Here is a 23,928-nt window from a genome sequence, read left to right on the forward strand (position 1 = left end):
ATTGTAAAGAGAACTATCCAGAGACAATATTAAAATAAACTTGGCCCTGAAAACGTTGCTTTTGGGTTTCCATTTACTCTGGAGGTCTCCTGGAGTAGAGGAGAGATTACAGAATGGAGCACCTCCACCAGTCTTCTGTGAGAGAGTTAGTCATTCAATATTTCTTAGTTCCCTTTGTAGATGCAAATTATCAGTTCACATCATCTAAGCAAAGGAGAAAAAAAGACCTCTCCAAGTCTAATCTGAGAAGAAAATCTCCTCGGGAGTAAAGTCTCAGTTCAGAGAACAAAGGAAGAATAGACCAAAGCTTATTTACCTTTGACTGCTTCAGGCGATTCCGAGGCCACCAAGCATACAGATGCAAAAGAAAGCTTAGGGCTAGACATTCCTTTCTCTACTCTTTCTTTCTTCTTCTTTTGTGCAACGCAATAGACAGACCTGCCCAGAGGCAAGGGAGCTAAGGAGTTTCTAAACTTGAGGTCGGGGGCAATGCAGTAGTAGTATTATAAAAGCCTTTGTTACTGATTAAGGTCAACAGGGTGAGAAAATACAGAAGCTAGAGAGAAATCCTTAGGGGAATGCAGTCTAAGAGTGCTACATTTGAGAAGACGACTAGTAGTTTTTCCTCCTAGGAGAAAGATCAGGAGAGGTCTTTTGATTTAGAAGATTCTGATAAGTCAAAAAATAAGCCAAACTGGGAGAGGCAGCTTTCCCAACATCCAGCCTCCCCATGGGAATCACAGACTGTGTTGAGAAGAGGGTGTTTGTTACTCATAATGGCCGAGGCTAAGACAAAAGTGGATTTGGGCTCCCCTAGCAATCCCCAGGCCTTAATCAAATTTTTTTTTTTTTTTTTTTTGAGACGGAGTCTCACTTTGTCACCCAGACTGCAGTGCAGTGGCACAATCTTGGCTCACTGCAAACTCCACTTCCCAGATTCAAGCGATTCTCCTGCCTCAGCCTGCAGAGTAGTTGGGATTACAGGCATACATCACCACATCTGGCTGATTGTTACATTTTTAGTAGAGATGGGGTTTCACAATGTTGGCCAGGCTGTTCTTGAACTCCTGACCTCAGGTGATCCACCTGCCTTGGCCTCCCACTGCTTTGGGATTACAGGCATGAGCCACCGTGCCCAGCCTCAAATGTTCCTCTTAAAGTCAAGTAGTAAGTCTTGCCTTTTATAATTACAGAAATACAGATGTTGCCACAAGTCAGACAGGGAAATACAAAACAATATCCCAGAGAAATCACCATGAGAAAAATGAAGGTGTCTGTACGTTACATTATCTTTACGTTTACTTTAAAATGCTTCAGCATGGATAGTGTGGTATGATGTGTTCTAATTACTTTCATTCTTTACTTAGGAATAGTTAGTTGGGCATTTGAAGAGCCCTGACTGAAACTGGCTTTGCAAAAGTATGACAGAGAAATTGAACGTGGCTGAGTCCATCTTGCTTCTAGGCCTCACAGGCTGGCTGTCTTTGCTCATTCGTGGGTGTGGGCCAAGATGACTTTGGGAGAAACTTAGTTTATAGTTTAAATGATAATAGCCCTTCCCCAAACTAAACGGTTCTTGCAAAACTAATGAAAGGCCACCAAGTTAGGAGGATGAGAGGGGCTTGAGTTCTAAATAATTACCAGCCCTTATTCTGGAAGTCAGAAGATTTGCAACTTCCCCGATTACTCCTGCAGATAACATCACTATTGTAGAACCTAAGACTGGCTTTTGAGACGTCTTTTCAGGTTTTTGCATTTCTGACAAGGGATGGCCCCACCTGTACCTGCCAACCAGTCATGTGGCCCCATCCTGGGAACTTACCCAGCATAAGAGGGCAGCTTTGATTCCCTATGATTTCATCTCTGACCCAACCAATCGGTATACCCCTACCCTAGGCCCCTGCTCATCAAACGATCTTGGAAAAAACCCTAACCTTTGAGCCTTTGGGGAGATTGAGTTGAGTGATAACAGTCTCCTGTGTGGTGTGGCCAGCCTTGTGTCAATCAAACTCGTTCTTTACAGCAATGGCATGGTCTCAGTGAGTTGATTTTGTATGTGCAGCAGGCAGGAAGAACCAATCAGAAGGTTACATAATTGGGATATATGGGTGAAGGAAGTCCTTTCCCCTGTTCTGAAGATTTGAGGCTAAAAGTCTGGTGAAATAAGCTGGCAATAGACCGATTAAAAGGAGAAAATATATATATAATATATGTACATTTTATTGACATGCAGAAGGGCATCACATGGAAGGTAAGAAACTGCCCAATAACTCAATGAGACCTAAAAGCTTTTATATTCCCTTCATAGGATAGGAAAGAGGGAAGAGGAGTATGTAGGCAACCTAGAGAGAGTAAATGATTATGAAAAATACGAATCAGCCTTCCGAAGAATAGGTTATATTCTGTCTGTAGGAGGTGCTAACCTCCGGCTTTTTCTAGGTTTGACTTCTGTTGTGTGTTAATCTTCGCGGATAGATAAAAATCCCCAGGAAGCATTTTCATGACAATTGGCTTCCTTCTGGAGAATCTGCACTTAGTCAGATAAGGGAAATTCAAGAAAAGTCCATCTGTGCATTTGCCATTTCCCAAAAGACTTCGGTTTAAAGTAATCAGCATACCAGTGCTGCATATTTTGGAGTGACATTTCTAAACTCCCTCAGGAAAAATATACTCCAGCCATGGTAGGTTAATATTTGAAATTGTCATTTCAGGCCAGGCATGGTGACTCATGCAGGTAATTCCAGTACTCTGCAAGGCCAAGGCAGGGGGATCACTTGAAGTTAGGAGTTCAAGACCAGCCTAGCCAACAAGGCAAAACCCCGTCTCTACTAAAAATTCAAAAAAAAAAAAAAAAAAAATTAGCTGGGCATTGTGGTGCATGTCTGTAATCTCAGCTACTTGGGGGGCTGAGGCAGGAGAATCGCTTGAAACCGGGAGGCAGAGGTTGCAGTGAGCCGGGATGGTGCCACTGCACTCCAGCCTCAGCAACAAAGTGAGGCTTCATCTCACAAAAAAAAAAAAAAAAAAAAAAAAAAAATTCTCAATTCAGAAGCCATATTCCAGGAGGATTAGATTATGGTTCCAGCCATCTTTATCTCACATCAATCCCAGGGGATTTGTTAATTAGCATAAGGGATGTTAGAAATGATTTTTTTACTGGTAAAATGAATTCAATTTTATGTGGATTGTATAAAAATGTTTTATGGATACTCTTGCCTTTGCATAAATGAGGTGTAAAAGTTCAGCTAGCCTGTCTATTCACTTTGAATTATGTCTCCAGGCTTGAAATTCTAGACTGTTTGAATTATCTCTCCAGGCTTGAAATTCTAGACTGTAGTGAGAACATTTTTCACCTGACTCTTACTTGAGAGTTAGTTCATCCTGCCCCAAAGCTGGAACGTGGTCCTCCTGTCTCTGATGCGCATAAGGTTCTGTGGGAACACTGAAAGGTCAGAGAGCTAAGACTTCATCAAGCTTACAAAATGGGTTGTATGACTATTTGGAGGGCCTGATTGCTAATACATATTTATACCCATGGCTGAATGAGGTCTGAAATTTGCTTTCATTATAACATACCATCTGGAATTGAAGTCTCTATGGTTGTCACCGGCTTCTAACTATTGGAAGCTTTGGATATCTATCATAAGGCAACTAATAAGTGTGTATGACCAAATTGGCTTACGTACCTTGAAAACAGCGTTGCAGCTACTTCCTTTTTTTTTTTCTATCTTGGTGAGGGGGGTGCGGCGGGGATGGAGTTTTGCTCTTATGCCCAGGCTGGAGTGAAGTGGCACGATCTCAGTTCACTGCAACCTCCATCCCCCAGGGTTTAAGCAGTTCTCCTCAGCCTCCCAAGTAGCTGGGATTATAGGCACCCACCACCATGCCCAGCTAATGTTTGTATTTTTAGTAAAGACAGGGTTTCACCATGTTGGCCAGCCTGGTCTTGAACTTCGTACCTCTGGTGATCCACCCCGCTTGGCCTCCCAAAGTGCTAGGATTTCAGGCATAAGCTACCACACCTGGCTGCAGCTACTTCTTTTTATAATTCATGGCTTTTGGCCATAAATGCATGCAAGTAACTAGATAAATACGTCTATTATTTGCATGTGTATTAAAAGTATTTCTTCTTTTTCAAATTATTCCTTCTTTGCACCAGTTATAATTTAAATATATCTACATGATTCAAAGCATTTGGCAGAGATATTAGAGATGGAACAAGATCCACAGAGGGTCTAATAAAATAATAATTGTGGTGGCACACACCTGTAGTCCCAGCTACTTGGGAAGCTGAGTTGGGATGATCACTTGAACCTGGGAGGCAGAAGTTGCAGTGAGCCCAGATTGCACCACTACACTCTAGCCTGGGTGACACAGTGAGACCCTGTCTCAAAAATAATAATAGTAATAATAATAATTTTAAAAAAGAAAAAAGAAAAAACATAATAATTATTATAATTATAGTAAAAGTAGCAAGTAGCGTTTTCCTTTTTGCAAAATTAATTCTAAATTTCAGCATGTACAAAAATACATTCTGGAAAGATTAAAGAAATAGGTGTAAACACCATAAAAATCATGGAAGAAACAGATAATATTTTAATCTTGGGGATAAGAAAGTAATCTCAAGCAAGAAACACTTGAGAAAAAAATACTTTTTGCTCACTAATCTCTAGGTTCATGGCTGAGGGCCCTATAACAAAATACAGATTCACAAGAGAAAATCATACACATTTATTTACTACAAGTTATACGTGGTATGGAAGCCTTCATAAGGAAAGGAAGACCTCCCCCAAATGCATAAATTTGTATATTCTTTATGCTAGGTTTGATGAAGAAATATGATTGAACAAAGGGAGAATGATGTCATTGAGAGAGGAGGAAGGAAGAAACCAGTCAGGCAGGCAGTTATGGTGGGTCCTTGGTTGAATCCTCTCAAACAAAAGAACAGCCAGAAAAATCAAGCTGCAGGCACAGATAAGGCAACTTGCACAGCGGGGCTTGCCTAAGACATGCCCAGAGCCACACAGATAAGAAAGGCTACACAGGTGACTTGCCCAGACATGCCTGCAATGGAAAATTCCATCCCCTGACACATGTGCAGTAAGGGCAACAAAGCAATATGGAGTAACTCAAGCTAAGGGCCTACATGCACATTAGGAGGATGGGGTGGAGCTACCAGAAATTCGCATCTCATGCAAAGGAGATGCCCAGCTCTAATTGGTTTCTTATAAAAGCCTTTGCATTCAACTGTAAAAATGGCAACCTCTTTTGGGCCCCCTCTCTGTGGTGGAGAACTTTCTTCATTTGCTTATTAAACTTCCACTCCAACCTCAACCTTGGTGATCATGTTCCTTAATTGTCATGGTTGTGAGACAAAGAACTCAGGGTGGTACCTCAAACGAGAGACTACTACATTGTGGTGCATTGGTGAGACTGTAACATAATGGTAATAAACTGGGGAGAACTTAGGAAGCCCTGTTTGTTCAAACTCTTCTCTTTGTTCCTGTGTCTTCAGAAAAGAGGATGTTCCTATCTTCTGGGTGTAGGGAGGACACCTCCCACATGAGGGTCATAAGACCTACTTGAGGGGATGGTCAGGAAATCCTTCCTAGGTTTTATGATCTGTTTCAGAGGAGTGGGGCATTGTTGGGGAGATAGTGAGAGTGACCTTCCTGCTTCTGCTGTCTTCTCAAATGCCAAAGTTTCACATTTTGGGGTAGCATGTCCTGAATTCCTTCAACACAAAACCCAGAGTTAGAAAAAGAAAAGACTGAGTGACTTAATTAGATAAAAGCAAAATATTAAGCAATGACAAAAGATATCATTTAAAATGTTGTTAAAGAGAAAAAAAGAGAGAGAGAGAAAAAAGAAAACAAGCAAAATGTTGTTTAAAAGCCACAATTTGGCTGGGTGCAGTGGCTTGCACCTGTAATCCCAGCACTTTGAGAAGCCAAGGTGGGAGGATCTCCTGAGTCCAGGAGCTCAAGACCAGGCTGGGCAACACAGTGAGACCCCATCTCCGCAACTCCCCTATCCCACTTCCCAATGCACACAAACAACAATTTGGCAGAAAATATTTGCAATGTGTAAGAAAAAAATCAGAAAATACTTACACTTGAGCTAATTAATTGATGACAGAGATGATGGTTCTTAATCATTGAGAACCTCATTGAGGGTTTGACTGTCATCTATCTCAATATCATAATTTTTCTCACACATAATGACATAATTTGAACATGTTTTCATATTATTAAGTGTGTCTCTAGAACATAATTCTTAATAGCCCCACAGAAATTCACTATGCTGAGTGTAGTGTTGAATGCTGCGGTCACCACAGTGGAGCTGGCCTGGAGGAGAGTGAGTAAGGTGCTTTCCTCAGTGACCCACCTCCATCCTTTCCAGTCAGTGACACAGGCTCTTGTCAATCAACAATGAACAATCATTTATAAAGTGTCCCAAATGATTAGCTTGCATGGGTTACCTGTGTCTGCTGTTCCAGAACTGATTCAATTTCCTCAAATCCTTTTCTCCTCCTCCTCCTTCTCCTCTTCTTCCTCCTCGTCGTCTTCTTTCCCTTTTTTAAGCTAAAGATGGAAAAGAGAGGCGGGAGGAAAACATGTGGTAGTATGAAACCAGTAAATGTGTGAAAACTCCATTTTCTCAAATTATAAGCAGCTTTCTCAATGAATATATATCTATCTGTATCTATATCTATATATATAGATAAAGATATAAAATCCCTCGTGTTAATAGATATTTTTATAAAATAACCAGAAGCTGGGTTTGACTTGAAGTTAAATGTAATAATTCCTTTCTGATACCCTTAAATAATACTTTAATTCACAGGGAATATCAAATAAAAACTGTTTTAGTAGTAGTTTCTTATTTATAGATTTTGAAAAAGTTTTCTTCCTATTAGAGCAAGCATATTGCAATTTATTTAACAATTAAAATGAATTAAAATATTTTGAGAAGTTCATGATTTCAAATGATTCCTTCAAATGAAATGCTAAAGTTTTACATTTATAACATGATAAGTGAAAAGCAATGACATTGCTATAGGAAATATAATTCTAAAATGTATTCTAAAATACAATATTTCAATGTTTTCATAAGTTTATGACATAGTAATAAGTTCTGATTAAGAAGTAGAAAGCCCGTAAATGTGGAAAGAAGAAAAAAAATCCATTCAAAGCCTCATGGTTTTTAATATTCATTGTATTTCTTTTCAGTCATTTTTCCCAGCAGAAGTTCTTCTCTTTCATCCTTCATTATTATTATGTTACATATACAATGTGAATTTTTCATTTTTTATGCGACATAATATAATGGGTTTTTAACAGAACTGTCATTCCATGAGAAGGATCTTTCATCTAAAGAATGCACATTTATGATACAGTCCCTGTAATAGCGAGAAAAACACCAGGCTTAAATAGATGTGTTTATAAATGAGTCCTGCTTCAGGTCCAGAGCCTTTTTGGAATTTAGGGAAGTTTGGATAACATTACTCATTTTAGCTTTCTTCCCAGTAGCAAAGAAAATGGCTTTTGGCAGCTGGGTGTGTGATATAATGCCAATCACCAGGGGCAATGCCTGACAATTAACTTAGAAAATCTCATCACTTTTGACTGATAAAAATGGAAATGGCTAGTTTCCAATTTATAAATATTTGGTTTATTATTGCGTGGCAGACACAAAACAAATTTTGTGAGAAGGTACTATTTATGTCAACTAGAGCCTCCCAGTGGGTTGGTGAACAGATGTCTTCTGTCTATAGATCAGTGATATTTCTAGCAGACATCCCTTAGGGTACAGGCAAATCTCAGGGTTATTGTACCTACAACCAATTCAAGCACTGAGCTGGGCACTCATATTTGTTCTTAACCTTCGTCAGGAGAGGACTTATTCACTCCATCATTCATTTCCCTTCAGTGAAGTCTAGCCTCCCTAGAGAAAGCCTGCTGTGAAAGGTGTGGCCCTCTCAAGTATCAGTTTGCAGATGACTTTATGTAGACACAATAAATAATGCACAGAAAATAAAATGAATGCTACTGATCTGAAGTATTTATCTATTTCTGACACCTGAATTCCCCGCCCAGAAGTAGGAACCCTGACCGTATGAAGAATGAACAGCACACCACACCACCATTTCAAAGCAAAACCCCCAGCGTGCACAGAACGCTGCTTTGGATAAAAGATGGCAGCTGCAGAGCTGGAAGGGTAGCTGGTTGCCATGGTTACCGAGGCTCTGATTCAGCCACCATATGCCACCTGGTGTTCTCAGCCTGAAAAAGCAGGTCTCAGTGTCCTAGATTGGCAATAGAGCTATGGCCATAGCTCTTCCGAATCAGTACTGGATTTGAATGTGTAGCAATGTTTGCGTTGTTTTATTCGTTTATAGAAGATTTTGGGGTTTACACCCTAATGACTTAATGTAGAGGTTCATCTGGGGAAAGGAAAGAGAAACACCTTTAAAACAATCACTCTAAATTCTCCCATGGAAACAGTGCTATATGTATATTCATTTTCAAAGATCCATCTTTTGTTCTCTTTTCAGGACAAATTTGTTATCCAAATCTGATAGGTCATACAATAGTGCAACAGCAACTAACTCAAAATGCTGGGCACGATGATTGCAGAACATGATAGATCAATTATCAGCCCCCTATGATCTTCAGAACATTTATCTTCTTCTAAAAGTGCTGTATGGCAAATAACAGTGCTATGACCTTATTTTAAGGTTGAATTGTATCCAATTTTTTTTGCTTATATATAAATAATATGTAAATTTATATATATTTAAATAAGTATATATATGACATTCTATAACATTGCTAAATGGAAAGAAATCTGTTATAATAAGGCAGAGATTGGACACCCATTTGAGACTCCTTGAGAGTATTCCACAGTGAATGGGTAGTTGTTACACAGTAGTGGCTAAATATACAATATGCTATGTTACGATAATATGATATAAGAATTTTGGCCCTTATTGTATATTTTGCCAACTTCATGTTTGATTTTTATATTTTGATAAAAATATCAACTAGTGTTGGATATTGCTGGTGATTCAACTTTGAGTTAAACATTCTGGTTATCCTTTTCTCCAATCTCTACACCTGTTAAAAAGCTGATTACTGATTTATTTATATATTTTTTTGAGATGTAGTCTCGCTCTGTTGCCAGGCTGGAGTGCAGTGGCATGATCTCATCTCAGCTCACTGCAACCTCCACCTCCCAGGTTGAAGCAATTCTCCTGCCTCAGCCTCCCGAGTAGCTGGGACTACAGGCGTGCACCACCACACCCAGCTAATTTTTGTATTTTTAGTAGAGACAGGGTTTCACCATGTTGGCCAGCATGGTCTCGATCTCTTCACCTGGTGTTCCACCCATCTCAGCCTCCCAAAGTGCTGGGATTACAGGTGTGAGCCACTGCGCCCGGCCTGATTACTGATTTTATATTAATGATCTGAGCTTACAAAATTGTTATTTTGATGTCATTTTTACCACTGCTGGGGAAACAATTGTCAATGTAATAAATCAAATGGTTTTAAATACAAGAAAAAAATAGCTTTTACTCTTTACAACTCTTCCTGAATATTGTCAGAATTTTTAGTACTGTACAATTAAAAAAAGAAAAAAAGAAAAAATTTGCCGGGCATGGTGGCATGCACTTGTAGTCCCAGCTACTTGGGGCCTGAAGTAAGAGGGTTACTTGAGCCTGGGAAGTCAAGGCTGCAGTAAGCCGAGATAGTGCCATTGCACTCCAGCCTGGGTGATAGAACAAGACTCTGTCTCTAAAAAATAAAAGTTTTTTTTAAAAAACGGCTGGGTGTGGTGACTCACACCCGTAATCCCAGCACTTTGAGAGGCCAGTGTGGGCTGACCACCTGAGGTCAGAAGTTTGAGACCAGCCTGGCCAACATGGTGAAACCCCATCTCTACTAATAACACAAAACTTAGCTGAGCAAGGTGGTGGGTGCCTGTAATCCCAGCTACTCGGGAGGCTGAGGCAGGAGACTCACTTGAACCTGAGAGGCAGAGGTTGCAGTGAGCCAAGATCACGCCATTATACTCCAGCCTGGGTGACAAGAGCAAAATTCCATCTCAAAAAAATAAATACATAAAATAAATAAAAATAAATAAATAAATAAATTTGCTCTAGAGATTGCTACAACATTCAGTATCATTTTAAATTTTGGTGTTCATTAGAACAGCCTCATTATTCTAATTAACTGACGTTATAAGTTGTACATATTATAAATTTGAATTTAAAATATGCATTATGTCAATTGAGAATAGTTTTTTTCTTTATTATTGGGGTCCCAAATACAATTCTTTTTCCTTCAAAATGGGTTCTGTTGCTATAAAGTCTGAAAATCACTAGACTTGATAATGTCAGGGACATAGTCAAATAATTTTTTAATTTTTATATTTTATCAAGACGAGGTCTCTCTATGTTGCCCAGGGTGGTCTCAAAGTCCTGTGCTCAAGGCATCCACCTGCCCTGGCCTCCCGAAGTACTGGGATTATAGGCATGAGCCACTGCACCTGGCCTCAAATACCTTTTTGAAGATAATTGACCCTGCCTCAGTAGACAAATCAATGCAGAGAATGTCAGGGACTCTGGCCTCCCTCTCTCCAGCTGGAAATACCATTAGGTGCCAATACAGATATACGGAATTCACAGAATATACAGGAGATAGAATGAGCTGGCATATGTAAAGAAACTTTGTCCTACAAGAACAAAATCCTGTGATAGGCCAGGATCCCTTCAGGCCTTGAGATGAGGATGCTGACTGGCAAGAGAAATCACGTGTGCCGGTGGAAGCAGCCTCAGGTGCAGCTTCGCTCTCCTGGAGAAAGCTCTGCTTTGCTTCTTGCTCACTTGCCTATTTTTTCTGTTTCTTCATTCCTGAATGCATCCTGGGGACCATGACCTCCTCTGTCTTATTTTTTTATATTTGTTTTGTTTGCTTGGTGATCTCCTGAATACACTCCTAGTTTTGTCCCCCTGACCTAAGCACTTGACATTTGGCCCTTGGCTCTTTAATGATTAACTCACCCGTGATTACCAAAAATCCTATTATTCCTACTACCTGAACCACAGCTGCTCCTCTTCTCACATCTCTACCATTTATTGAGCCTCTACTATGAGGGAGGTACTTTGTTAGCGCTTTGCTCTAACTTTCGCAAGTTTTACAGAAACTCTTTGAGGTAGATATTATTCCCATTTTACCAGCGGGAAGGCTGAAGCTCAGAGACAGAGAGGTAAATTAAGTAGAGCAAAAGGTCACATGGTTGGTGAATTTTAGAACAGATTCAAATCCAAGTTGGCCTGTGTAAAAGACTCCAAATTCTTTTTCTTTTTTTTTTTTTTCATTTTTATTTATTTATTTATTTATTTATTTTAAGTTAGTTCCTGCAAGCAGAATTTTGTTTTCTCTTTCCACCTACTGGACTTGGTCTGCATAGGTGCCAGCTACATTCTGACACAGGTTGCTTCCAGAATCTACCCAAGCGCTAAATGCCATCCTGTTTTAAGATGGAGTGTTTTTAGCCTGAAAATAACCAGAGACCCTGATATAAAATTTGTATTTACAGCTTTTAAATAGAATGGCTCTCTGTGTGTGTGTGTGTGTGTGTGTGTGTATATGTATGTATGTTTATATGTATGTATAATCAATGTCAAGTGGAATTTCAATATGTATAGGATAACTCTTTATAGCATGGTTTCAAATCATTTCATCTGGGGAGATGAGAAAGAAAGAGGGAGTGCCTAGTATATTTAGGAACTGCAGGTCCTGTAATGACAGAGCAAACATAGCAAGATTAAACTGTATTCCAGGGAACACTTTAGAATTTGTTGTTTAGGTACAATGTTGCACTCAACTTTTTTCACTTAACATTATACTATATGTATCTTTTCCATGTTTTAATCTTTATAGTTTTTTTGTTGTTGTTGTTTTGTTTTTTTTTTTAGATAGGGTCTAACTGTTGCCCAGGCTGGAGTGCAGTGGCACAATCTCGGCTCACTGCAGCCTCCACCTCCTGGGCTCAAACAATCCTCCCACCCCAGCCTCCCGAGTAGCTGGGACTACAAGTGTGCACTACCACACCTGGCAAATTTTTAGTAGAGATGGGGTTTTGCCATGTTGGCCAGGCTGGTCTCTAACTCCTGGCCTCAAGTGATCCAGCCACCTCGGTCTCCCAAAGTGCTGGGATTACAGTCATGAACCACTGTGCCTGGCCTTAATCTTCATAGTTATAATTTCTAATTGTAATCATATGATTTCTGTGTTTCACTGAGATGATTTATCGTAATTAATTATTGTTTTTCTTGAGCATTGAATAGCTTCCTAAGGTGTTATCTGCCTTCCCTCCCATGAACATTTAAACTAAATGGGAAATAAGATTTTTTAAATGCCAACTTTATCAAGATATAATTCATATACTATGTAAGCCACCCATTTAAGGTGTACAATTCAATGATTTTTAGTTGCACAGAGTTGTGTGGCCATCATAGTTATACATTTTAGAACATTTTAATCACTTCCCAAACTCATACTAATTAACAGTCACTTCTCATTTCCCTGAATCTCTCCACACTAGGCTACCACTAATCTACTTGCTGTCTTTATGGATTTGCCTATCCTGAATATTTCATGTTAATGGAATCATACAATGGATAGTCTTTGTGACCTGTGCCTTAGCATAATGTTTTCAAGGTTCCTTCATATTGTGGTATGTACCCAACGTCATTCCTTTTTATGGCTAATTAATATTTTATTGTATGATTATACCATATTTTGTTTATCCATTTATCCATCTAGGGACACTTGGGTTGTGTTATGGTCACTGTGCACCTGTTCTTCCATTTACACACAGGCAGCAAAGCATGTAGCTGTGTTGCTTCTTTGTCTCCTGGTGATAAACCCACACAGCATTCCACAAAAGTGAACAATTGAAATAGGGACTTGGTCAGTAAAGATGAATGCAGAATAAAAAAAAGAAAACAAAAACAATGAATGATAATGCTAGACATGAAATTTGAGTCCAACATCAATGGAGCTATAGATGAAATTGTTGACAGAATGCACAGGCAGTCAGAGGCATTTGGTGAAGATGACTTTATTGACATAAATGAAGAAAAATATTTGTGAGAAAAAGGATGAAGATCTTCCAGAGGAAGTGACAGCAGCAAAAAAATTTTTCATTAAAGGAATTCTCAGAGATATTTTATGACATTGAAAGCACGAAGGATAAAATGTTGGTATCTGATTCAAACTTAGAAAAGAGTATGACAGGCCGGGCGCGGTGGCTCAAGCCTGTCATCCCAGCACTTTGGGAGGCCGAGACGGGCGGATCACGAGGTCAGGAGATCGAGACCATCCTGGCTAACACAGTGAAACCCTGTCTCTACTAAAAAATACAAAAAACTAGCCGGGCGAGGTGGCGGACGCCTGTAGTCCCAGCTACTCGGGAGGCTGAGGCAGGAGAATGGCGTAAACCCGGGAGGCGGAGTTTGCAGTGAGCTGAGATCCGGCCACTGCACTCCAGCCCGGGCGACAGAGCGAGACTCTGTCTCAAAAAAAAAAAAAAAAAAAAAAGTATGACAATTCTCCAAAGCATAGAAAAGATGTTCATATTGTACCATAAATTATATGACAAAAAGGCAAAAACTTTTCAGACTACTCTTGATATGTTTTTTATAAGGAAATAAAACAGTTTAATTCTCAATGTTTCTAAAATTTTAGAGTATGCTGAATAAATATTAGTTGTACATTTTTTCCCATTTCACTATACATTTATAACCAAGAGAAGGAAAGTTTTCAATGCAATGTTCCAACAAAAATTTAAACATCACAGACAGTTGTAACTTTCCCCATTGATTATTATAACTGTTTTGCATGGTTTTAGCTTGCACAGTCTTTTTTTGCAGTCTCACACTATCATGCAAAGGGATGATTGCCTGTAGCTGATATAATGTTGCTTATTGGTATAAATTTATGTACATTTATCTTATTTAACATAATTTTTTTTTTTTTTTTTGTAGAGGTGGGGTCTCACTATGTTGCCAGAGCTGGTCTCAAACACTCGACCTCAAGAGATCCTTCTGCCTCGGCCTCCCAAAGTGCTGGGATTACAAGCATGAGCCACTGCGCCTAATCAATGTAAAATTATTAACCCTTTTCTTATCAAACTTTAAGCTCCTATAGTGTGCCTGGCCCATAGAACCTGCTTAATTTTGTATATATATAATTTTTTCCCTGAATACCTCCTTTCATTACGTTTATATTTGCTTCTGGATACAGCCTTGACCTTATACATCAGTAAAGTAAATTTTTAACATTTTTCCCATTTTTAAACAATACTGTAAACATTCTCCTCACTCTGTGTGTGCAAAATAAAATAAAAATAGTTTGATCTAAATTTCCTGTTTTTCCCTAATACTCTTGTTAATTAAAGAAAAATCAGACTTTTAAAGAATTAAAGTCATAGTTTTATTTAGAGTTACTGAGCATCGCAACCTGGGAGAGTCTTGCAGAGTTTCTGCTAGGCTGCTCAAAGCCATATTTCAGTTCGCAGCTTATATATCAAGTGGTAGAGGTTCTACATGTGCTCACAAGTGAAGTCAAATGTGCTCAGAAGTTACATTAGAGCAACGTCTCAGCAAAGTTTGGGTGCAAGAGTACATCTGGTTATAGATGACAGAGGCATAATCATTAATCCCGTCAGATGTTATCTTACGTACAAGCGCTAGGATTATTGAACTTATCTTTTTTTAAAAATGCAGTGATTCAAGCAAGAGATGTGAGAACCTGTGCTCTGTCCTGCGTATCGTCTCCAAGGTATTCTTCTGGAGGGCTGCACACAGTCACGGAGTCAGGGGTTTATGAAATGTTGCAGACAGGCAGGATGAGCAAACATGGGCTGACCTCCCGACAAGGGCTGACTATGTGACTGGCCAAAGGCAGATATTTCCTTGATTAGTTCTAATTGTTTGGCCTTTTGTTTTTAAGTTTAGACCTTTAATTCATCTGAAAATGTTTTTGCATCTGCTGTACGATATAGTCATAACTTTATTTTTAATTTAATTTAATTTTGTTTTATTTATTTTGAGACAGAGTCTTGCTGTGTTGCCCAGGCTGGAGTGCAGTGGCATGATCTCGGCTCACTGCAACCTTCGCCTCCCAGGTTCAAGTCATCCATGCCTAAGCCTCCCGAGTAGCTGGGACAGGTGCACACCACCATGCCAGGCTATTATTTTTGTATTTTTAGTAGATACAGGGTTTCACCATGTTGCTAAGGCTGGTCTCAAACTCCTGACCTCAGGTGATCCACCTGCCATGGCCTCCCAAAGTGCTGGGATTACAGGCGCCACTGCACCCAGCCTACTTTATATATTTTTTAAAATGGAGATCCAGTTGTCCCAATGCCATTTTCATTCAAGGAGCCATCCTTTCCTCTGACTGTAAGTGCCCCAATTATCATACATTTGTCTCCCATTTGTACATGGGTCTATTTCCAATTCCGGAAGGACTCTGGAAGGAAAACAATGACCAATCACCTATGACTGTCCAATAATTGAAAATTCAAGAGACTCAGATTAAAACAAAACTATTACATATAAAAAGGCAATTTAGAATGATCTCTAGCTACAAGGTGAATAGTAAAAGATCAATAGCTTTTCTTTATAATAGCATCCCCATTAGAAATAGAAATTTAAAAAATTTACAGCAGCAACAAATCTATAAATTACCCAAGGCTAAATTAAGCAAGAAAGGCAGAACACTTATGTGAAAAAAGCTTTGCAATTTTACTGAAGGACATAAAACAAGAGCTGAACGCAGATACATACCATGTTTCTAGACGGAAAGATTTACTATAAAAAAGCTGTTAACATTTCTCAAAATAATGTATAAATTTTATGCAATTCCAAAGAGAATCCCCAGGCAGCATTTGAGAGGGGGTCTTGAAAAGTTTCTGTTTTCATCTGAAGGAAAAAAAAAAGTGGTAATTATACCAACAATGTTTTGAAAAAGAATAATAGTGAGGGAGGACCTAACAGATACTAAACTATATTCTAAAGCAACACTAATTAGTATTTTTAGTAGGGGAATGTGTCAAATATATCAGAGGTATCAAAAGAACCCAGAAATAGACCTATGTACAAATGGGAGTGAAATGTATGATGAGTGGGCCATTTACAGTTAGTGAGGAAAGGATGGCTCCTTGAGTAAAAATGGTATTAGGGCCAGGCACGTGGCTCATGCCTGTAATCCCAGCATTTTGGGAGGGCTAGGTGGGTGGATCACCTGAGGTCAGGAGTTTGAGTCCAGCCTGGCCAACATGGTGAAACCCTGTCTCTACTAAAAATACAAAAATTAGCTGGGCATGGTGGTGCGTGCCTGTAATCCCAGCTACTTGGGAGGCTGAGATAGGAGAATCACTTGAACCCGGGAGGTGGAGGTTGCAGTGAGCCGAGATCACGCCACTGCACTCCAGCCTGGACAAGAGCAAAACCCTGTCTCAAAAGGAAAAAAGAAATGGTATCGGGACAGCTGGATCTCCATTTTAAAAATACAGTTATGACTATATTGCATAGCAGATGCAAAAATATTTTCAGATGAATTAAGGGTCTAAATTTAAAAACAAAAAGCCAAACAATTAGAACTAATCAGAAAAAATAGAGGCCATATATATAATTTTAGAATAGCATAGAAAAGCCAGAATGTCTAAAAAAAAGCCTCTGACAGATCTGACTAGATAATATTCTATTATGTATATATATTTCTTAGTTGGACTTCATGTACAGAGGGCTGAGTTAATCATATGCTTTAGTTTATTCACATTATTATTATTATTATTTTGATACTTTTGGCATTTTAATTTTATTTTTATCTCATCCCATTACCCAGGCTGGAGTGCAGTGGTGCAATCGTATCTCACTGAAGCCTTGAACTCCTGGGCTCAAGGGATCCTCCTACCTCAGCCTCCTGAGTAGCTGGGACTACAGGCGTGTACCAGCACACCCAACTAACTTAAAAATTTTTTGTTGTTATTGAGATGAGGTCTCACTAGCCGGTCTTGAGTTCCTGGCCTCAAGTAATCCTCCTGCCTCAGCCTCCCAAAAGTGCTGGGATTACAAGTGGGATTACTTTTGGGTTAAGTAAATATTTTTGTGATCCCTTGTATCTCCACTATTGACTTATTAGTTATACTTGTTATTTGAAAAAAATGTCTCTGGTTAGGTACAATGGCTCACGCCTATAATCTCAGCTCTTTGGGAGCCAAAGCAGGAGGACTGTCTGAGCCCAGGAGTTTGAGAGTAGCCTGGGAAACATAGTGAGACCTCATGTCTACCAAAAAAAAAAAAAAAACTGCTGGGTGTGGTGGAACGTGCCTGTAGTCCCAGCTACTCAGGAGATGAGGTGGGAGGATTGTTTGAACCCGGAGGTCAAGGCTGCAGTGAGATGTGGTCATTCCACTGCACTAAAAGATTGCTCCAGAGTTTCCCCTGTGCATATTTAACTTAAAACAGGCTATCATCAAACAACTTCACATTCCATGTTAAAAATCTTATTACAATATACTTCTACTTCTCCATTTGGAAAGCTAGTTGGCAGCTAGTAGAGGGGTCAGCCTGGACATTCTGTCCTTGAGAAGGCTGGCCTGCAGTCAGAATTTCATGAGTTTGTGGCTTTTCCAGATGGCTTTGGGAATTTTACTCGTGGTGTGCATGCCATGCGGTCTCTAGTATAAGGTCTTCTTCTGTGAGCACCTCTCCCTCAGCTGAGCCAGGGCTGTGCCACTTTCCTCATAGGAATTTCTCAACTCTTCCATTTTGGTCAAACAAACTCCAAGTAGAATAGGTTTGGCCATGAGGGGTCAGTCTCTTCCTTTTTTTTTTCTTTTTCTTTTCTTTTTTTTGGAGACAGAGTCTTGCTCTGTCTCCCAGGCTGGAGTGCAGTGGCATTATCTTGGCTCATGGCAAGCAACATCTCCCAAGTTCAAGTGATTCTCCTGCCTCAGCCTCCTGAGTAACTGGGACTACAGGCACCCACCAGCATGCCCGGCTAATTTTTGTATTCTTAGTAGAGACGGGGTTTCACCATGTTAGCCAGGCTGGTCTCAAACTCCTGACCTCAAGTGATCTGCCCGCCTTGGCCTCCCAAAGTGCTGAGATTACAGGTGTAAGCCACTGCACACAGCCTAGTCTCTTCTTGACACAGCCTTGACACAGTTTTATCAATTGTCAATTTTATCAATTGTCAATGGTGTGTGTAGCAACATGTTAGCTCTTAGGCAATGGAGGAGGGAGCAAATATTATGAGAAACATTGGGAACTTATGGCTTAACAAAGAGAGTAGTTTCCCCAAGTTTAGTTCAATAAGCTGCTGTGTGTGTGTGTGTGTGTGTGTGTGTGTGTGTGTCTTGATTATTTGAACTGTTATTTGGTTGATCAGAGGAAAATTACGGGTCATACATTCTGGTTTTGAAACATCTCGCCAGAGTAGAATCTTTGTTAGAAACCAGTGAAATCCAGTCTCTTAGCTCCCTTTTGATAACCTTTGATACCAGGCTTTATTTTAAATACTTCAAAAGTCCAGAAAACAAATTTGACAGTTGGGAATGGATAGTGGTTCAGATACCAGAAGGATTAGCATGAAAGGAAAAATGGAAAATAAAAAGAAGATGCAATAAATAGTAAGACCTGAGTTGAAGTGTAAATCCCTTATCCTGATCATAAATCTCGATTCAAAGACCTTGGCAGGACTTTGTCTACACGAGATGTCATCTTGAGTCACAGGATCTTAAATCACAGAATTCACAGGAGGTTGTCTGCATTGGCAGTGGTCTGTTTCTGGGGCTTTTAAGTGGGTTCCAGGGTCAGATTTCCAGCAAGTTTGTATGTCAAAGTTACAGAATTTTTTCTTTTTATTATTTTTCTTGCAGACTAACCTCTTGGTAGATACAAAGTTGTAGAATCTTAAGTTCTTCTCCTCTTCCTCCTCCCCGCCTTCCTCTCCCTCCTTCTTCTCTTCTTCTTATAAAATATATATAACATGAAATTTATTGTTTCTTGTTTGTTTGTTTGTTTTGTTTTGTTTTGAGACGAAGTCTTGCCCTGTTGCCAGGCTGGAGTGCAGTGGTGCGATCTCAGCTCACCGCAACCTCCACCTCCCAGATTCAAGCTATTTTCCTGCCTCAGCCTCCTGAGTAGCTGGGACTACAGGTGCACGCCACCGTGCCCAGCTAATTTTTGTATTTTTAGTAGAGACAGAGTTTCACCATGTTGGCCAGGATGGTCTTGATCTCTTCACCTTGTAATCCGCCCGCCTCAGCCTCCTAAAGTGCTGAGATTACAGGCATGAGCCACCACACCCGACCGAAATTTATTGTTTTAACCTTTTTTCAGCATAAGTTCAGTGGCACTAAGTACATTCACATTGTTGTGCAACCATATCACCATTCATTTCTAGAACATTTTTATCTTCCCCAACTGAAACATCATACCCATTGAACAATAACTCTCATTCCTTCCTTCCTCCAGTCCTTGGCAACCAACATTCTACTTCCTGTTTCTATGAATTTGACTGCCCCAGGAACCTCCAATCAGTAGAATCCTACAGTGTTTGCCTTTTTGGGACTGGTTTATTTCACTTATTGTAATGTCTTTAAGGTTCATCCAGATTGAAGTCTTCTCATATATAATTAAGTATATATGAGTTAAATAAAATGATAACCAATGAGGTCAGAATGTACAAGACAGAATCTGTCAGTACAAGTCTCAAGCCAAATCTTCAGGGAATTTTAGTAATAATTTCATATAGGGAGGGTGTACAGAGAGAAGGTAAAGATCTCCTTATCATTCAGGCTGGTGGTAACACTTTAAGGCAAGGAAAAGTAAGCTCCTTTAGAGGCTGGCAGTATTGACTTTAAAATATCATTAGCTTACCTTTTTCTTAGAGCTTTAAGAATAATGTGGACAAAATGTTTCAAATTAATGTGAATACTTTGCATACATTAAAAAAATTTCTGCTGGTAAAGTGAGCTTTCATTATTATTGATGATTTAAGATATTTCCAGACAGGAAAATAAAATCTGTGTGTATCAGCCTGTTAGTCTTTGGCAAGGGGTTGTTTCAATTTGGTCAGATTATTTTTTAAAATAAATAATTATTAAGGCTGGGAGTGGTGACTCATGCCTGTAATCCCAGCACTTTCAGAGACAGAGGTGGGAGGATCTCTTGAGGACACGAGTTTGAGACCAGCCTGGCCAACATGGCAAAACTCCGTCTCTAGTAAAAATACAAAAATTAACCAGGAGTAGGGGCACACACCTGTAGTCCCAGCTACTTGGAAGGCTGAGGTAGGAGAATCACTTGAACCTGGGAAGTGGAGGTTGCAGTGGGCCAAGACAGTGACACTGTACTCCAACCTGGGTGACAAAGTGAGTCTGTCTGAAAGAAACAACAACAACAAAACGCCAACAGCAAATACATATTGAGGGCTTACACGTGTCGTCTCAGTCCTCTCAAGAGCCCTGTGAAGTATTAGACTTCTAGGGCTAATAATAATGCACCTGGCCCATTCTGTAATTTTTGTAAAAATGTGAGACAAATATAAATTAAAATGATGTTTAGTGACCAATGTTTTATATCTTTATCTTACTTAAAAATTTTCCAGGGGCTGGGCGCAGTGGCTCATGCCTGTAATCCCAGAATTTTGGGAGGCCAAGGGGGAATGGATCACTTGAGGCCAGGAGTTCAAGACCAGCCTGGCCAACATGGCAAAAACCCGTCTCTACTAAAATACAAAAATTAGCTGGGTGTGGTGGTGCAGATCTATAGTCCCGGCTACTCGGGAGGCTGAGGCAGGAGAATCGCTTGAACCCAGGAGGCAGCGGTTGCAGTGAGCTGAGATCATGATGCTGCACTCCAGTCTGGGCAACAGCAAGACTCTGTATGAAAAAAAAATTCAGGTATATGAAGATAATTCACAGTTAACTCAATTTAACATCAGCTTAAGGTCTTAAAACTAAGGACGTGGAAATTACAATCTATGTTGACACATTAAATCTGTATGATTTAAAGCCTTGAATAATCCCTTTTATAAAGAATTATGTATTATAATTTAACTTAGCTTGACACATAATTTTAATATTTTATAATCTCATCTGAATTAGCTTATTTGATGAGTAAGATCAGTAGAGGAAATTCATAAAACTCAAATTAATTAGCCTTTATATTAGGAAATAAACCCAAGACCTGTCAAAATAAGAAATTATGGTAAATAATTTTATACTGGTAAAATCTGAGAAAAGACAGCTATTTCTAAGCTAAAAGTATTAAACCAGTTTAATTTACTAAGGAATCCTCTTAATTAGGATTATTATATAAAACTCTTCCCATTATAACTATATATTAGTTATTACAATTTTTAAGTTGTTTAAAGACATTTGGCTCATGCCCATAATCCCAGCATTTTGGGAGCGTGAGGCAGGATAATTTCTTGAGGTCAGGAGTTTGAGGCCAGCCTGGACAACATAGTGAGAACTCATCTCTATTAAAAAAATTGTTGCTGTTATCACATTTCCTAGTAGGCCATTGGTTAAACTCACAGCTAAACTTTTTAAAAACATGTTTTTTTTCTGTTACCACCTTACCGAGATTTTTTTTTTCTTAGAGATACCTTTAAAGCACAAAAAGAAAAAAACTCTAGAAATCTTTGAGTTCCTCTTCATATTTATATTAACATTTGCTATATTAACACCATGTCTATTGGATAATTGGAATAAGAACTTGCTTCATTAATTTTTAAAAATCTTACAATCTGGTTTATTAATTTTCGTAGAGGTAGATAAGGTATATATGCTTGCTTAAAAAACTATAAAATGGAACATTTTACCAACTCTTGTACAAGCTGGGATTACAGTGGCGATGAAACAGAGACTAACGTGGAAGCAGAGATGTCAGGATCTATGAGGAATATTGATCAGTTAAAGTAGGGGTCCCCAGCCCTGGGGCCAGGGACCGGTATAGGTTAGGAACTGGGCTGCGCAGGAGTGAAGCGTCATCTGTATTCACAGCTGTTCTCTATCGCTCCCATTACCGCCTGAACTCCGCCTCTTGGCAGATCAGCCGTAGCCTTAGATTCTCACAGGAGCACCAACCCTGTTGTGAACTGCACATTCAACGGATCTCTGCTGCAGGCTTCTTATGAGAATCTAATGCCTGAGGATCTATCACTGTCTCCCATCACCCCCCGGATGAAACTGTCTAGTTGCAGGAACACAAGCTCAGGGCTCCCACTGATTCTACATTATGGTGAGTTGTGTAATTATTTCTTTATAGAGTACAATGTAATAATAATAGAAATAAAGTGCACAATCAATGTAATATGCTTGGATCATCCCGAAACCATCCTCCACGCCTCCCTCCACCAGCCCCCGCTTCACCCTGTCTGTGGAAACATTGTCTTCTAAGAAACCAGTCCCTGGTGCCAAAAGGTTGTGGACCACCGAATTAAACAAACAAAGATGGCGGGCGCGCCACCGAATTAAACAAACAGAGATGGCCGGCGCGCCGCCGAATTAAAGAAACAAAGATGGCCGGCGCGGTCGCTCACACCTGTAATCCCAGCACTTTGGAAGACTGACGCGGGCGGATCACCTGAGTTCTAGAGCAGCCTGGCCAACATGGCGAAACCTCGTCTCTACTAAAAATACAAAAATTAGCTGGGCATGGTGGTGGGCGCCTGTAATTCCAGCTACTTGGGAGGCTGAGGCACGACATCACTTGAACGCCGGGAGGCGGAGTTGCGAGGAGCCGAAATCTCGCCACTACACTCCAGCCTGGGAGGTAGAGTGACACTCCTCCAAAAAAAAAAAAAAAAAGACAAAAGACAGAATTATGAACCACCAGGACCCTTCGGGGAATCATTATTAAAATCTAAGTAATTTTATTATTTCCTTCTAAATATAGCAGCATAATCTCTGTTTCAGTTTCCATGTCTCTTGTAAAAGACAGTCTCTATGTTTACGCCCTTGGGTAGCGCAACACTGAAAGAAAACGGCCCAGATGATTGCAACGCGAATAATGGTATGCTCTGTTGCTGGGGGACTACTGCTATGCTACTGCTTAGCAATGTTACAGCTCCGCAGCTGTGACCCCATTAGGTAACAGAACGACTCAAACCTCATGAGAAACTGGGAGGAGATGAGAAATTGCCTCATTACAACCTCCTTGGCAGATAGAAAAGTGAGTGAGAATGGCCCCAAGCATCTCCTCAAAAGCCTCCCGTGTGCTCAAGTTTCAGAATGATACAGGATGTTTGGCCAAGGCTCAGATTAGCTGCAGTTCAAGCTTGGCTTATGTGGTCTATGGATATATGCAAGGTCACCACAAGCCAACAAGGAGCCATTATTTTACATTATGTAGTAAAAGTCTGTCTTCAGGCGCTTACCCCAAAGGATATATGTGTGAGGCATTCCAAAGGTGTCTAACACCAGTCTCCAGTTCAAAAAGCCTAGAAATAGAGGTGGAAATTGATGGTGCTAATTATCAGGTACAGTTTTGACTGATGACACCTGTGCATAAGGGTCATCCTTTCATGCCACACATCTGTGAAGAATGCTCCTATAATTTTTTGGTTATGATCAGTGATTTTTTTTTTGAAATGGAATCTTGCTCTGTTGCCCAGGCTGGAGTGCATTGGTGTGATTGTGGCTCACTGCAACCTCTGCCTCCCAGGTTCAAGTGATTCTCCTGCCTCAGCCTCCCAAGTAGCTAGGATTACAGGCTTGTACCACCACATCTGGCTAAGTTTTAGATTTTTAGTAGAGACAGGGTTTCACTACGTTGGCCAGGCTGGTCTCGAACTCCTGACCTCAGGTGGCCCCCCACACCCCGCAACTCCACCT

General features: G+C 39.9%; 2 long non-coding RNA genes across 3 annotated transcripts in view; one reads left to right on the forward strand and one right to left on the reverse strand.

Moving 5' to 3' along the window:
* Positions 1–14,512: 14,512 nt before the first annotated feature.
* Positions 14,513–22,762, reverse strand: LOC105471315 (uncharacterized). The gene is made up of 4 exons (XR_981073.2): positions 22,465–22,762; positions 20,348–20,467; positions 15,863–15,997; positions 14,513–15,545 (listed from the first exon to the last, which is right to left on the reverse strand). It is a non-coding gene; the product is annotated as an uncharacterized lncRNA (long non-coding RNA).
* The window catches only part of LOC139362720 (uncharacterized), a 110,465-nt gene continuing 108,221 nt past the window's right edge, over positions 21,685–23,928 (forward strand). For both annotated transcript variants that reach the window (XR_011621927.1, XR_011621926.1), the window contains exon 1: positions 21,685–22,333. This is a non-coding gene — a long non-coding RNA (uncharacterized lncRNA). The remainder of the gene's footprint in view (positions 22,334–23,928) is intronic.

The sequence above is a fragment of the Macaca nemestrina genome, chromosome 4 (assembly GCF_043159975.1).
Source record: "Macaca nemestrina isolate mMacNem1 chromosome 4, mMacNem.hap1, whole genome shotgun sequence".
NCBI lineage: Eukaryota > Metazoa > Chordata > Mammalia > Primates > Cercopithecidae > Macaca > Macaca nemestrina.